This window comes from Sus scrofa, chromosome 17 (genome assembly GCF_054392235.1).
Source record: "Sus scrofa isolate SSC_HxYL_T2T_F1_AM1 chromosome 17, Sscrofa_HxYL_maternal_Yorkshire_Landrace_v2.0, whole genome shotgun sequence".
In the NCBI taxonomy this organism is placed as follows: Eukaryota; Metazoa; Chordata; class Mammalia; order Artiodactyla; family Suidae; genus Sus; species Sus scrofa.
In genome coordinates, this window is record NC_139399.1 from 25,992,370 (window position 1) to 26,004,958 (window position 12,589).

Sequence of the window (12,589 nt, forward strand, 5' to 3'; positions counted from 1 at the left end):
GATCCAAGCCATGTCTGCGACCTACACCACAGCTCTCGGCAACACCGGAGCCTTAAACCACTGAGTGAGGACAGGATCAAACCTGCATCCTCATGGATACTAGTTGGGATCATTTCCACTGAGCCACAATGGGAACTCCAACAAACTTTTAAGTAACTAGGAATCTAAGCTGACAGAGAATACCAGTTGTTCCTCTTAAATATTTCTTTCTTCCTCCCTCCCTTCCTTCCTGAGGGATGAGACAAGGAAGGAAGAATAAATAACATTTTAAAGGGAAATGCTTTGATTCCTTGGAGTCTTCAGAAGGCTGAGCCCACCCCCCCAAAGATATCCACATTCTAATTCCTGGTACCTGTGAATGTGACCTTACATGACATAGACTTTGCAGATGTGATTAAGGATATTAAAAGTGAAGATTATCCTGAATTAGCCAGATGGGCTTTAAATACCATCGCATGTTTCCTTCTAAGAGGGAGGCAGAAGGAGATTGAAACACACAGAGGAGGAATTCCCGCTGGGCGCAACCAGATCAGCGGTGTCGCTGCAGCACGAGGATACAGGTTCAATCCCCGGACTGGCATGGAGGGTTGAAGAATCCAGCATTGCCACAGCTGTGGCGTAGGTTGCAATTGCAGCTCAGATCTTATCTAATCCTTGGCCCCAGAACTCCATCTGCCAATGGGTGGCCAAAAAAAGAAAAGAAAAAAAAAAACCAACAAAATAAACAAACACACAGAGGAGAAGGCCATGAGAAGACAGAGATTTGAAAATGCTGGCCTTGAAGACGGGAGCAATATAGACAAAAGTCAAGGAGTGCTTGCAGCAACTGGAAGCTGGAAGAGGCAGAGAACAAATCCTCCCCTCGCAGCTCAGAAGGGAGTGTGCCCATGCTGATACCTTCATTTCAGCCCACTGACCCTGATTTTCCAACGTCTGGCCCTCAGAATGGGAAGAAAACAGATTTCTACTGCTGTCAGCCAACAAATTTGTGGTGACTGATTATGGCAATCACAGGAAATTAACACAAACCCTAAAGGTACCCTAAAACATCAGTTCAGTACCTAGAAACAAAAACCGAAGGCAGTGTGGCTTCCTTAAGAATAATTTATGCTATTAGCCCACTCAACTGGCAAAACTTGACGAAGAGCTAGGCCAAGCAAGCTTATTAAAAGCAAGAATTTCTCTGATGACATTAGCGTCTCCACTATACAGATGTTCTTTAACTATGCCCAAGGAATGGATAGTGGAATTGAAATATTGACAAATTAAGAGTGTGGGGTTTAAAAAAAAAAAAAAAACAAGTTCATGCTAGGTGATTAAATGGACAGATGAATGGATTACAGACTGAACAGAAGACTGGTAGACCATTCTGGCTATCTCCCTGATGATAGGCAACACCACAGCAGAACTCTTTCACGCCTGTGAGGTAGGTGTGTGTGCTGCATCTAGAATCAAGTTCCTATAAGATCAATGTCATCTCCATTGTGACTTGGCCAGACTAATCTTGCCCTTGGATTTAACAGTTGGCGAGACCATGGCACTCAGCATTGGCTCTTGTTTTGCATCCACATCACTCTCAACATCTAGTTCTGCTTTCCATGCTTCTATGATTTGAGCAAAATTAGCTCATTCTGGCCATGCTGAGAGCCTTTTGGGGGACTAGCTCTTTTATTTGCCTATGATGTGAGCTGAGGGAGTTCCAACAGCAGGTGAATGGGGATAAAGAGGAAACTAGACAGCCCCTTTGTTCCTCCCAAGTCAGGTTTTCCTAGTATGTCTTTAGTATTAATTTGAAATGAAGTCATTCCTGGTAGTAAGCGGAGCATACATTATAAAGCTACCTATAAATAATACTAATTATCTGACATTTGTGGTTGTTCATTCTTTTTCTTCTTTCAATTTCAGAGATTAATTGAAAGCTGTCAGTACCAAGTTATTTCTTATTAAATTGCCATCATTTAGTCAAAGACTCAAAATGGTGCACTTATCCCTTTATATACCATTTTTCATGCTGAGTGATGCTACATCAAAAAGTAATCTTCACTTGGAGTTCCTGTAATGGCTCAGTGGTTAACAAACCCAACTAGGAACCATGAGGTTGCAGATTCAATCCCTGGCCTCGCTCAGTGGGTTAAGGATCCGGTGTTGCCGTGAGCTGTGGTGTAGGTCGCAGACATGGCTCAGATCTGGCATTGCTGTGGCTGTGGTGTAGGCTAGCAGCTACATCCCCAATTGGACCCCTAGCCTGGGAACCTCCACATGCCGCAGGTGTGGCCCTAAAAAGACAAAAGTGTAAAAAAAAAAAAAGTAATTTTCACTTTTAATATATAAAGTATGTTTGCCATTTTACATGCCTGTTATAAAAAGATGGACAGCAACACAGTGACTCAGTTTCTTTGTGAAATGCAAGGCAATATTCTGGGTGCCCTATATTATTTCATGCATTAATTTTAGGTTCCCACACTGTGATTCTCTAGCTGCAGTGAAAGCATCCTTTTGAAATGCAAGATCTAGCTCTATAGGTCTGGGGCAGGACCCGATGATGTGCATTTTAACAAGCTCCAGGGGACACCAGAGCAGCTGCTCCCCAGACCACGTTTTTGAATAAAGCACAGAAAGGTGAGTCAAGTCTGCTGAAATCCTCAAAATCTGAAAAGAAAAATAAGAGAAAAAAAGAAAAAAAGAAAGAGGCAACCCTGACATTCAAACCATAAGAAGAAAGAAATGGTAAACCTAGTTTAGTGGAGTGTGTTGTTTTCTCACTAGTTGTTGGCCCAGCTTCCCCATCCCTAAACATCAGTCCTAAAGAAAACATCTGCATCAAGCAGAAAGAAGCAAGGTTTGGAGCTCCTGTCGTGGCTCAGTGGTTAACGGATCTGACAAGGAACCATGAGGTTGCGGGGTTTGATCCCTGGCCTTGCTCAGTGAGTTAAGGATCCACCTCACAGCCGTGAGCTGTGGTTTAGGTCACCGACACAGCTCAGATCCTGCATTGCTATGGCTCTGGTGTAGGCCGGCAGCTTTAGCTCTGATTAGACCCCTAGCCTGGGAACATCTATACGCCGCGGAAGAAGCCCTAGAAAAGGCAAAAAGACAAAAACAAAACAAAACAACAGCATAAGCAAGGTTTTACAATGACCCAGACCAAGCCCAATGTTAATTAGAAGTGTTTCCAGGACTTTCTGATCTCTCACATTGAGAGTAGGGTCTTCATTTCTCTGATACTAATTTTTCAAAGACTCGGGTCTTTCTTTTATTGGGTGTTCCTGGTACTTCTCTTTTGACTGGTGGACCTGAGGTGGCCCCTGCCCTTGCCTCCCTGACACACCTTTGAAACCTTCCCCATGGGGGCCCACCTCACCCATGGCAGTACAAGTCTCAGTAATGCATCTTCTCCATACCAACTAAGTCCCTAAGCCCAGGCTTCCCAATCTCCAGGAATGGCACTAATAATACCCTTTAAGCCTAAGAGGAAAAGCCAACAGAGCCAGACAGCTAATTTTTTTCTTTAAATACCTTTCAGATTGACAGATAGCTTACTATACTAAAGTGCACAAATCTTAAATGCACAACTCAACAAATACTGACAAATTTGTACACCCAAGTAACAAACCAGACCAAGATCGAACACCAACAGGACTTCCTGCAGTGATGGAAAGTTTCCATAATAAAATATAAATGCACTGCCCAATTCATTAGCCACAGTGCCACTGGGCATGTCCAATGTGGCTAGTGCAACTGGGGAACTTAATTTCTAATTGTAGTTATTTTAATTATTTTACATTTAAATAGCCACAGTGGCTAGCAGCTGCCATATTGGATAGCACAAGCCTTCAACATTTCCAGCACCTCAGAAGGTTCTCTTGTGCCCTTTCCCTGCTAATACTCTCCAAACACAAGCCCTCATCTGGCCTCCAATACCACAGGTTAGTTATGGCTTTCTCTAGTTTAACTGTGATCAAAAACATATTTTTAGTTCTGAAAGCTGGTGCTTTATTTGACTGAATAATGGGAAAATATTAGGAAATAACCCTTTAGTTGTGCACAAAAAAGCCAATGTCTAACTTTATTATTACTAATTACATTTATTATGATAATTTTTTTTCTTTTTCTGCTGCACCTGAGGCATATGGAAATTCTCGGGCCAGAGATCAAATTTGAGCTGTGGCTGTAACCTACACCACAGCTGCAGCAATGCAGGGTCCTTAACCTACTCTGCTGGGCCAGGGATAGAACCTGCACCACTGCAGAGACGATGCCAGATTCTCAACCTGCTGTGCCACAGTGGGAACTCCCTATTCTTATTTTTATCTACTAATACTCTTTAATTCTCTCTTGATAAGGGAAAATGGTTTAAAAATATATTGAGAGTTACTAACTCCCATACACACAACTGAGAAGATTCAATTTATTGAATATTCATTTAAATTACTACATAGAGCTTTCTAAAATGTTATATTTCTTATTAAAAACACTCCAGATCATTAACCATATCTGGCATTTGAATGTATACAATTTTTATGTCTTTTCCCACTTATAAGGTTTAAAAATCCTGCTGTCCATGATTGTCTTAGATGTTTCTGTAAATCTGACAAACTCCAGAAAATTATTTCGTACATGGCACCTGTCTCAGGTCCACTTAAGGAAGAAAGGTTAAGTCCTAATTTCAATGTTTTTTAAAAAATGAATGTTAATATGAGTTCATATGTTGCTATTCCATAGGTTGATGTAATCATGTCATTTCTTGCCTTTTATGATATGTATGACCCATTCAACGTAGCCAATCCACAAAGCTGTTATGATCAGTGACAAGATAATTTGCATCCTTGTGCAAGTCACTAATTCTCAAAGTCGTATAGTAAAGCAACATCAGCTGGACTAAAAAGTTTGCTGAGTGATTTACATTCTGACACAATTTCTTTAATCCATTGTCCATGGATACACAGGTCCACGGACCAGACTTTGGATCCCGCTGTGCTAGACTATAAGCTCCTCAGAGCTGTTTCCCAAAGAAGAATTACCTAAGAATTTTTCACTTTTGACTTCCCAGTACCTTATTAATTCCTGGTTTTGGCAGTAATCCAATAAAATATTTTAAATAAGCAAATAGTTGAGCCACCTAGACTTCCAACTACATAGTACACTAACTTTTATCAGGTTCTGCCCAAACTTTCTATCAGAGAGAATTACTCTCTTGGTGGAAGCAGCAAATATTTGCCTCCCTGAAACCTTCTAAAACACATGAGAATGATGAAAAACAGTAAAGAAACTGAATAGATTAATTCTATTTAATGAAAATCTTATCTAGTGACATCTTTTTAAACAGAGTGAAGCATAACATTGACCAAAGACGTTCTAATTTTAAAATTATGGTTATAATTTTTTTATTAGTAAAAGGAGAATTAGGAAACCAATGCAACAAAACTTCTAAGTCCTCCTAAGTAAAATTCTCATCATTTGGGTGGTACTGGGTAACATTAACACACGACTGTGCTAATCATATACAGAACTGTCTATTTAATGAATTATAGCTACTAATCACTGCTTGGTTACCATTTTTTTTTAAACTGAAATGAGCTAGTCATGGTTCTTATGTGCAAGCAATGAAAAGTGACTCTGCTTTATTGAAATGTAAAAGAATCTACTGAAATGATAACAAAATTGTGGAGAATCTTGAAAAAAGAATCATGGAGAGGCAAAGGAGGCTAAAACCACGATTAGAATTCCATCCAAGCTGGCCCATGAGGACATACATGTGTTGTCACATAGCTTTCAATGTCCCCACTATCTGACCATCTGCACTAGCTTCTACTGGCCCTGTGACCCCAACTTCCACCAACTCTACCAACAAAAGAGATTCTCTCCTGCTCCACATCCTTATAATATAATCTAGGGTTCATGTATCTGAGGGCTCAAGCCCAAACCACACGCCTGTGCCTCTTGGCTACAAAGGAGGCTGGGAAACTGAGTGTCTAACTTTTTGGCTTCTACAGACTCAGGAAGGAAGGAATTCTCCCAGAGAGAAAAAGAAGGCAGCTATTTGGCAGCCCTCCCAAGTAATAAATGTACATTGCCATGTCTCTCTATTCATTTTAAGAGATGACGAACAATTACTTATATCTAGATACAAATCATTACTAATATATAGAGGATCTCTAAGCAAAAAAGCTCCTCTAGCACCTTCAAAATGCCAGATGTCTCTTGCTCAAAATGTAGTTCTTATGACTCAAAACATTTTAGCATAAACACTTTTAGATGTTATCCATCCAGGGAGAGGCTTTGCAATTTATGACTTCCTCCTCTTTTCCCCCCTCTCCCAGTGTATTTCCCAAGGCCATCATCTAATTAACAATCACAAAGCTTCCTACAATACAACTGCCTATGAAACGGCTGGCTTCTTCATTAGCTTGTTTCTCTCTCCTCATCACTTCCGATTAGCAGCTGATAAAAGGAAATCAAAAGCACCTGATACCCATTTTTCATGATGGAGAGATTTCATTTCTCTCTGAAGCATGAATAAAATTCAATTTCAGAGAGCTCTCTTCTCCATTGGAAAATGAGATTCTGAACACCGAGGCCTTTTTCTGGCAAACACCCCTCTCTGGAAATGCTTATTTGCACTATATTAAGCAAGGTACGAAGACATTGCTTTTGTAAATATCATCACTATACATGCAGCATCAGATGTATCCACTTTGAATTCCTTGGAACGCCCCAATTCCATTTCCATAATAAAAGATCATTTAAAACAGTACAGGAGTTCCATTGTGGCTCACTAGGTTAAGAACCTGACTAGTACCCATGAGGATGTGGGTTTTATCCCTGGCCTCATGCAATGGGTTAAGGATCCAGTGTTGCCGCAAACTGCGACAGAGGTCGAAGATGCAGTTCAGATCCTGCATTGCTGTGGCTGTGGCGTAGGCCCCAGCTGTACTCTGATTTGACCCTGGCCCAGGAACTTCCATATGCTGCAGGTGTGGCCCTAAAAACAAAAGACCACTTGTCATGTTCAATATTTATGATGTGCAACCAAGTGTATTGCTATGATAATATGGAAAATTAAAAAAAAACATTTTAAAAGGAAGGTTATGAATATTCCCAGTTTTGTTATTTAGTAAAAAAAAAAAAAAATGCAGTCTGCTCTGTAGTAGATCAACATTTATTAAGCGACTAGTATATGCAGTGATGTGAATAATCAGATACTGTCTTTGACTTTATGAAGCGCACATTTTGGTGGGCAATAAAATGGGCAATAAAAGAAATGGGCAATAAATATGTAAATTGATAAACCAAACAGACCCAGGAAATGTGCAGAGCAATACAATGGAAAGTAATCAGGGGAGTCCTACTTGACAAGGGTGGTTAAGGAAATATCCAGGAGATGGTGTTGTATGAGAATAAGTCTTAAGAAAAGTTGGAGAAGGAACACCCCAGGGAGAAGGTCCAGCAGTTTCAAAGTCCCTGTGACAGAATGGGCTTGATATGCTCCAGGACTTATAGGAGACAGGTCAGGCAGGAGCTGGGCAGAAGTCAGCTCACTGTGGGACATTTTGGGCCAGAGAGATTCATTGTAAAAGTAAGAATGAATTACACCCTTTTTTTTTTTTTTTTTTTTTTTTTTTTTTTTTTTTTTGCTTTTTAGGGCCACACCATGGCATATGGAAGTTCGCAAGCTAGGGGTCAAATCAGAGCTGCAGCTGCTGGCCATGGCCATGACAACTCAGGATCCAAGTCACATCTGCAAACTATACCACAGCTCATGGAAATGCCAGATCCTTGACCCACAGAGCAAGGTGAGGGATCGAACCCCATTCTCATGGATACTAGTCAGTAGGGTTTTTTTCCAGTGAGCCATGATGGGGACTGCTGAATTATACTTTTAAAAGATCATCATGCCCACATGGAGTAAGAGATGCCCAAGAGTGGAAGCAGGGAGATAACTGAGAGAGTTTCTGTGGTCAACCAGGCAAGATGGTGGCTTGAATTAGTGGTGGTGAAAGAGAGATGAGTTTTTTAAATATTTTAGTGACAAAACAGACAGGCATGACTGACTGATTCAATGTGGGGAGTCAGCATGAGGCTGATTGAGAAAATGACCATCAATTCTCTCTTACTCCCTGTATCTAAACCCATTGCAAAATGACCTTCTAAGCTCCTCCTCTCAGGAGGTGGAGTCTGTCTCTCCAGCCCTTGTACTGGGCTTGGACATGTGACATGCTTCGGCCACTGACTGAGGAAGAAGCAACACCAAACCAGTTCCAAGGCAGGGTTTCAAAAAGTCTTGAGGCTTTTTTCTTGGAGCTCTCTCTTGGAGCCCTGACACCATTGGGAAAACACACTGAGATTAGCCTTCTGGAATATGGGCGACAAATGGAAAAAGGACCCAGTCAGCCCACCATCCCAACAGAGGGCATCCTAGACCAGCCAAACCCAAGCTGATCTCCAACCTGGCCTCACACCTGTGGGCCAACCAGCAGAAAACAACCAAGCCCCGCTAAGATTTGCACAATTGCCCAGACGACCTGCAGACCAATGAGCTAAATAAGGCTTGTTTTAAATAACTAAATGTTGAGGTATGGTGTGTCACAGAGCAATAACCTACTGTTACAATGGTAAAGAAAAGAATCAAGTGTGACATTTACATTATATAAAGTTACAATACCCTACTCAAGAAAATTTACTTTTTTTTGGAGTTTGCTTGTGGCACAGTGGGTTAAGGATTTGGCATTGTCACTGCAGTAGCATGGCTTGTTGCTGCGGAGTGCGTCAATCCCTGGCCCAGGAACTTCCACATGTTGCAGGCATAGCCAATAAAAACAAAACAACACAAAATATGAAAAAAAAGAAAGTTTACTTTTTTTTTCTTATTCTATGGGCAAGCCTAAGGTAATATTTATTATAATCAGAGAAAGGCCATGCTCCTCAGGCATATATTTTAATGTACCAGTGAAGGGTGGATCTGTACTAAGATATATGACAGACCAGGAAATACATGAGAAATTCCTGTTCTTTAAATTTCACCTTAATCAATAATTCCAAGGAAGAATGTAAGAGCTTACATGTTACCAAGTTTGAGAGAAAAGTGGGTTTTGTTTTTTGTTTTATTTTTTCGCTTTTTAGGGCCACACCTAAAACCTATCCTAGGTTCCCAGGATAGGGGTCTAATCAGAGCTACAGCTGCTGGCCTACGCCACAGCCATAGCAACACCAGATCTGAGCCGAGTCTGTGACCTACCCTACAGCTCACGGCAACACCGGATCCTTAACCCGCTTGGCAACGCCAGGGATGGAACCTGCAACCTCATGGTTTCTACTTGGATTTGTTTCTGCTGTGCCACGATGGGAACTTCAGAAAAGTGTTTTTTTAAAAAAATTCCAAGTATGATGGTGTTCCCCGGTAGCTCAATGGATCTGGTGTTGTCACTGCCATGGCTCTGATTGCTGCTGTGGCCCAGGTTTGATCCCAGGCCTTGGAACTTCCGCATGCCGTGGGTGTGGCCCAAAAAATTCTAGGTATCAATGAACAGAGTTATACTCTTCTTCTTTTACCAAGTAAGGGTACTTTACACACACACACATATTCATACTAATCCACTTCTCCTAATGCACGAAAGGTGATACCTCATAAAGAGAAATCCCAGTGAAAAAAACAGAAGTTCCTGTTATGGCTCGGTGGTAATGAGCCCAGCTAGTATCCATGAGGATGCAAGTTTGATCCCTGACCTTGCTCAGTGGGTTAAGGATCTGGCATTGCCATGAGCTGTGGTGTAGGTCTCAGATGCAGCTTGGATCTGGCCTTGCTATGGCCATGGTGTATGCTGGCACCTGCAGCTCTGATTCAACCCCTAGCCTGAGAACATCTGTATGTTGCAAAAGCAAAAAAAAAAAAAAAAAAAAAAAAAAGGAAGGAAGGAAAGAGAAAGAAAGAAACTCATGCAGAGCATACCACATTGTTCATAATTTTCCAAGGCCTCTTGAAAACATGATCCCAAATAGATGCTGATCTACAGACTGTTGTAGAAGAGAGAACATGGGAGAAGAACCACAGAGATGAACACTGGGGCCAAAATGTGCCCTGGAGGGGTCAGCTCATCTGTCTGTACCAAAATTTACTCATCTAAAGAAAAGGAATACAGGATTCATGATGATCCCAACTCTGACACTGTATAATCGAAAACAAAATAAAATAAAGGGACTCAGTTTCTTAGGTTCTCCCATCATGGTCCACCTAGTGTAATGCCTAGAAAACAGATATGCCCACAGTCATGGATCTTTCCTATCCATCCACAATTCATGTGAGATGCAACATAAAGCCACTAAGGAAAATTTCAGAGTTAAATCTCAGAGTCTCAAAACATTGTCTCAGTTTAATCCCATGATAGGGTCAAGTAATCTGAACAAAAAGGGACTGAGGAAAAGTCAGGTTCTTACTAACTCTTATGAAAGGAGAAAAAGTGGATGTGATGCAAAAAGAGCCATATCATGATCCTTAAAGTATGCAGGGTGGGAGGGGGGACTGAATTCTCAGCTGTCGGAAAGTAGGCACATAAAAACCACACCACCTTTGGAATACTTTTCTCTGTGAGACTCAAGTTCTAGCCAAAGATCTTTCAATCATGTGCTTGACAATGTCTAAAGTCTTCATTTTTGTATTAACAATTGTCATATCACCAATCAGTTAAGTTTTTTTTTCTTTTCGGTCTTTTTTAGGGCTGCTCCACAGCATATGAAAGTTCCCAGGCTATCAAAGCTGTACCCAATGGTCTACACCACAACCACAGCAACTCGGGATCCAACCCTCAACTGCGACCTACACCACAGCTCACGTCAACGTCAGATCCTTAACCCAGTGAGCGAGGCCAGGGATCAAAACTGCATCCTCATGGATGCTAGACAGATTCTCCTTTCTGCTGAGCCATGATGGGAACTCCTTAAGTTTTTTTAAAATAAAAAAAGTTTGGGTATGTGCTCAAAGGGAGTAACTATTGTCCTGCCCCCACCTATATAATATGAACACCAAGGCAGAAGAAAGAGGATATTTTCAGTCTGTAATGAAGACATAACCAAGAGCAAAAGTCAAAGAAGGCAGGGCAGCAGTTGTTGGAACCAGTGTTCAGGTACAGGAAAGCTTCAGATTGCTGACATCATTGAGATGGCTGCCATTCAATGGGGTACTGAGTATTGACCTTTCTCTAAACATGAGAGCTTTTCCACCAAGTACCAATACTTCCTCATTTTAACCATGAATTCTGAAAAGTACTGAGCAGAGAAAGGTTCCACAGCTAGAACCTGAAACTCTCCTCCATGAATTACTTTTTTCCTGCCTGGATCAGAGTTGATGTGATCAGAGTCGGAAGTGGCTGTCCACACTCTCCATTGGGAAACTTTTAGTGGAATTTAATAGTCATGAGTCGTTTATCAGAGCTGGGTTTTTTTTTTTTTCTTTCTTTCTTTCTTGGGGGGAATTGAGGGACACTGCCCCACGGCATATGGAGTTCTCAGGCCAGGGATCAATGATGGATCCTTTTAAACCACTGCGAGAGCCTAGGACTAAACCTGCATGCTGGTGCTGCAGAGACATCACCAATCCCCTTGCACCGCAATGGAAACATCAGAGCTGGTTTTCTTCCTAAAGAGATGTGATCCTCACCTTCAGACTGATAGTTCTACAAGACTGATTTCTCGGGAGTTCCTGCTGTGGTGCAACGAGATCAGTGGTGTCTCTGCAGTGCCAGGATACAGGTTTGATCCCCAGTGGGCACAGTAGGGTAAAGGATCTGGTGTTGCCGAAGCTGCAGAGTAGGTTGTAACTTTGGCTAGGATCTGATCCCTGGCCCAAGAATTCCATTTCCCACGGGGCGGTCAAAAAATAAATAAATAAATAAATAAATAAATAAATAAATAAATAGACTGATTTCTGGCTAACTCAGCTTTCACTGCAGGGAATAAAGGGACAAAGCAGGAAAAGGAACTGACTGAGGTCTGTGTCACACAGAACAGTTGACAAGGGTGTTATGTTAATATATAAGAAAGTGGTCTGGCACAGAGAAAGAGCTCAAGCCTCTGAAGTCAAACAAAAGTCTGAACTTTTGTCATACGTCAGTCAAGGTACTTACTGATTTTTGCCTCAGTTTCCCTACGTGTGAAATGAAAATAAGAATATATGCCTCAGAGTTTCTGCTGTGGCTCAGAGGTAGCGAACTCAACTAGTATCCATGAGGTCATGGGTTCAATCCCTGGCCTCACTCAGTGGGTTAAGGGATCCAGCACTATTGTGAGCTGTGGTGTAGGTCACAGATGCGGCTCGGATCCCGCCATTGCTGTGGCTGTGGCGTAGGCTGGCAGCTGCAGTCTGATTCGACCCCTAGCCTGGGAATGTCCATATGCTGCAGGTGCAGCCCTAAAAATTAAAAAAAAAAAACATATATATATATGTATATACATATATACATATATATACACATATATACATATATACATACATATATATACACACATATATACATATACATATATATATATATACATATCGCTCATAAGGTATTGTGAAGTGAAACCACATAAAATCAGTATATCAAATAACTGAATC

At 41.4% G+C, this 12,589-nt stretch overlaps 1 protein-coding gene across 6 annotated transcripts in view; it reads right to left on the bottom strand.

Annotated features, from left to right (window-relative positions):
* Positions 1 to 12,589, bottom strand: part of PAK5 (p21 (RAC1) activated kinase 5) — a 332,259-nt gene that overhangs the window by 223,081 nt on the left and 96,589 nt on the right. The window lies entirely within an intron of this gene.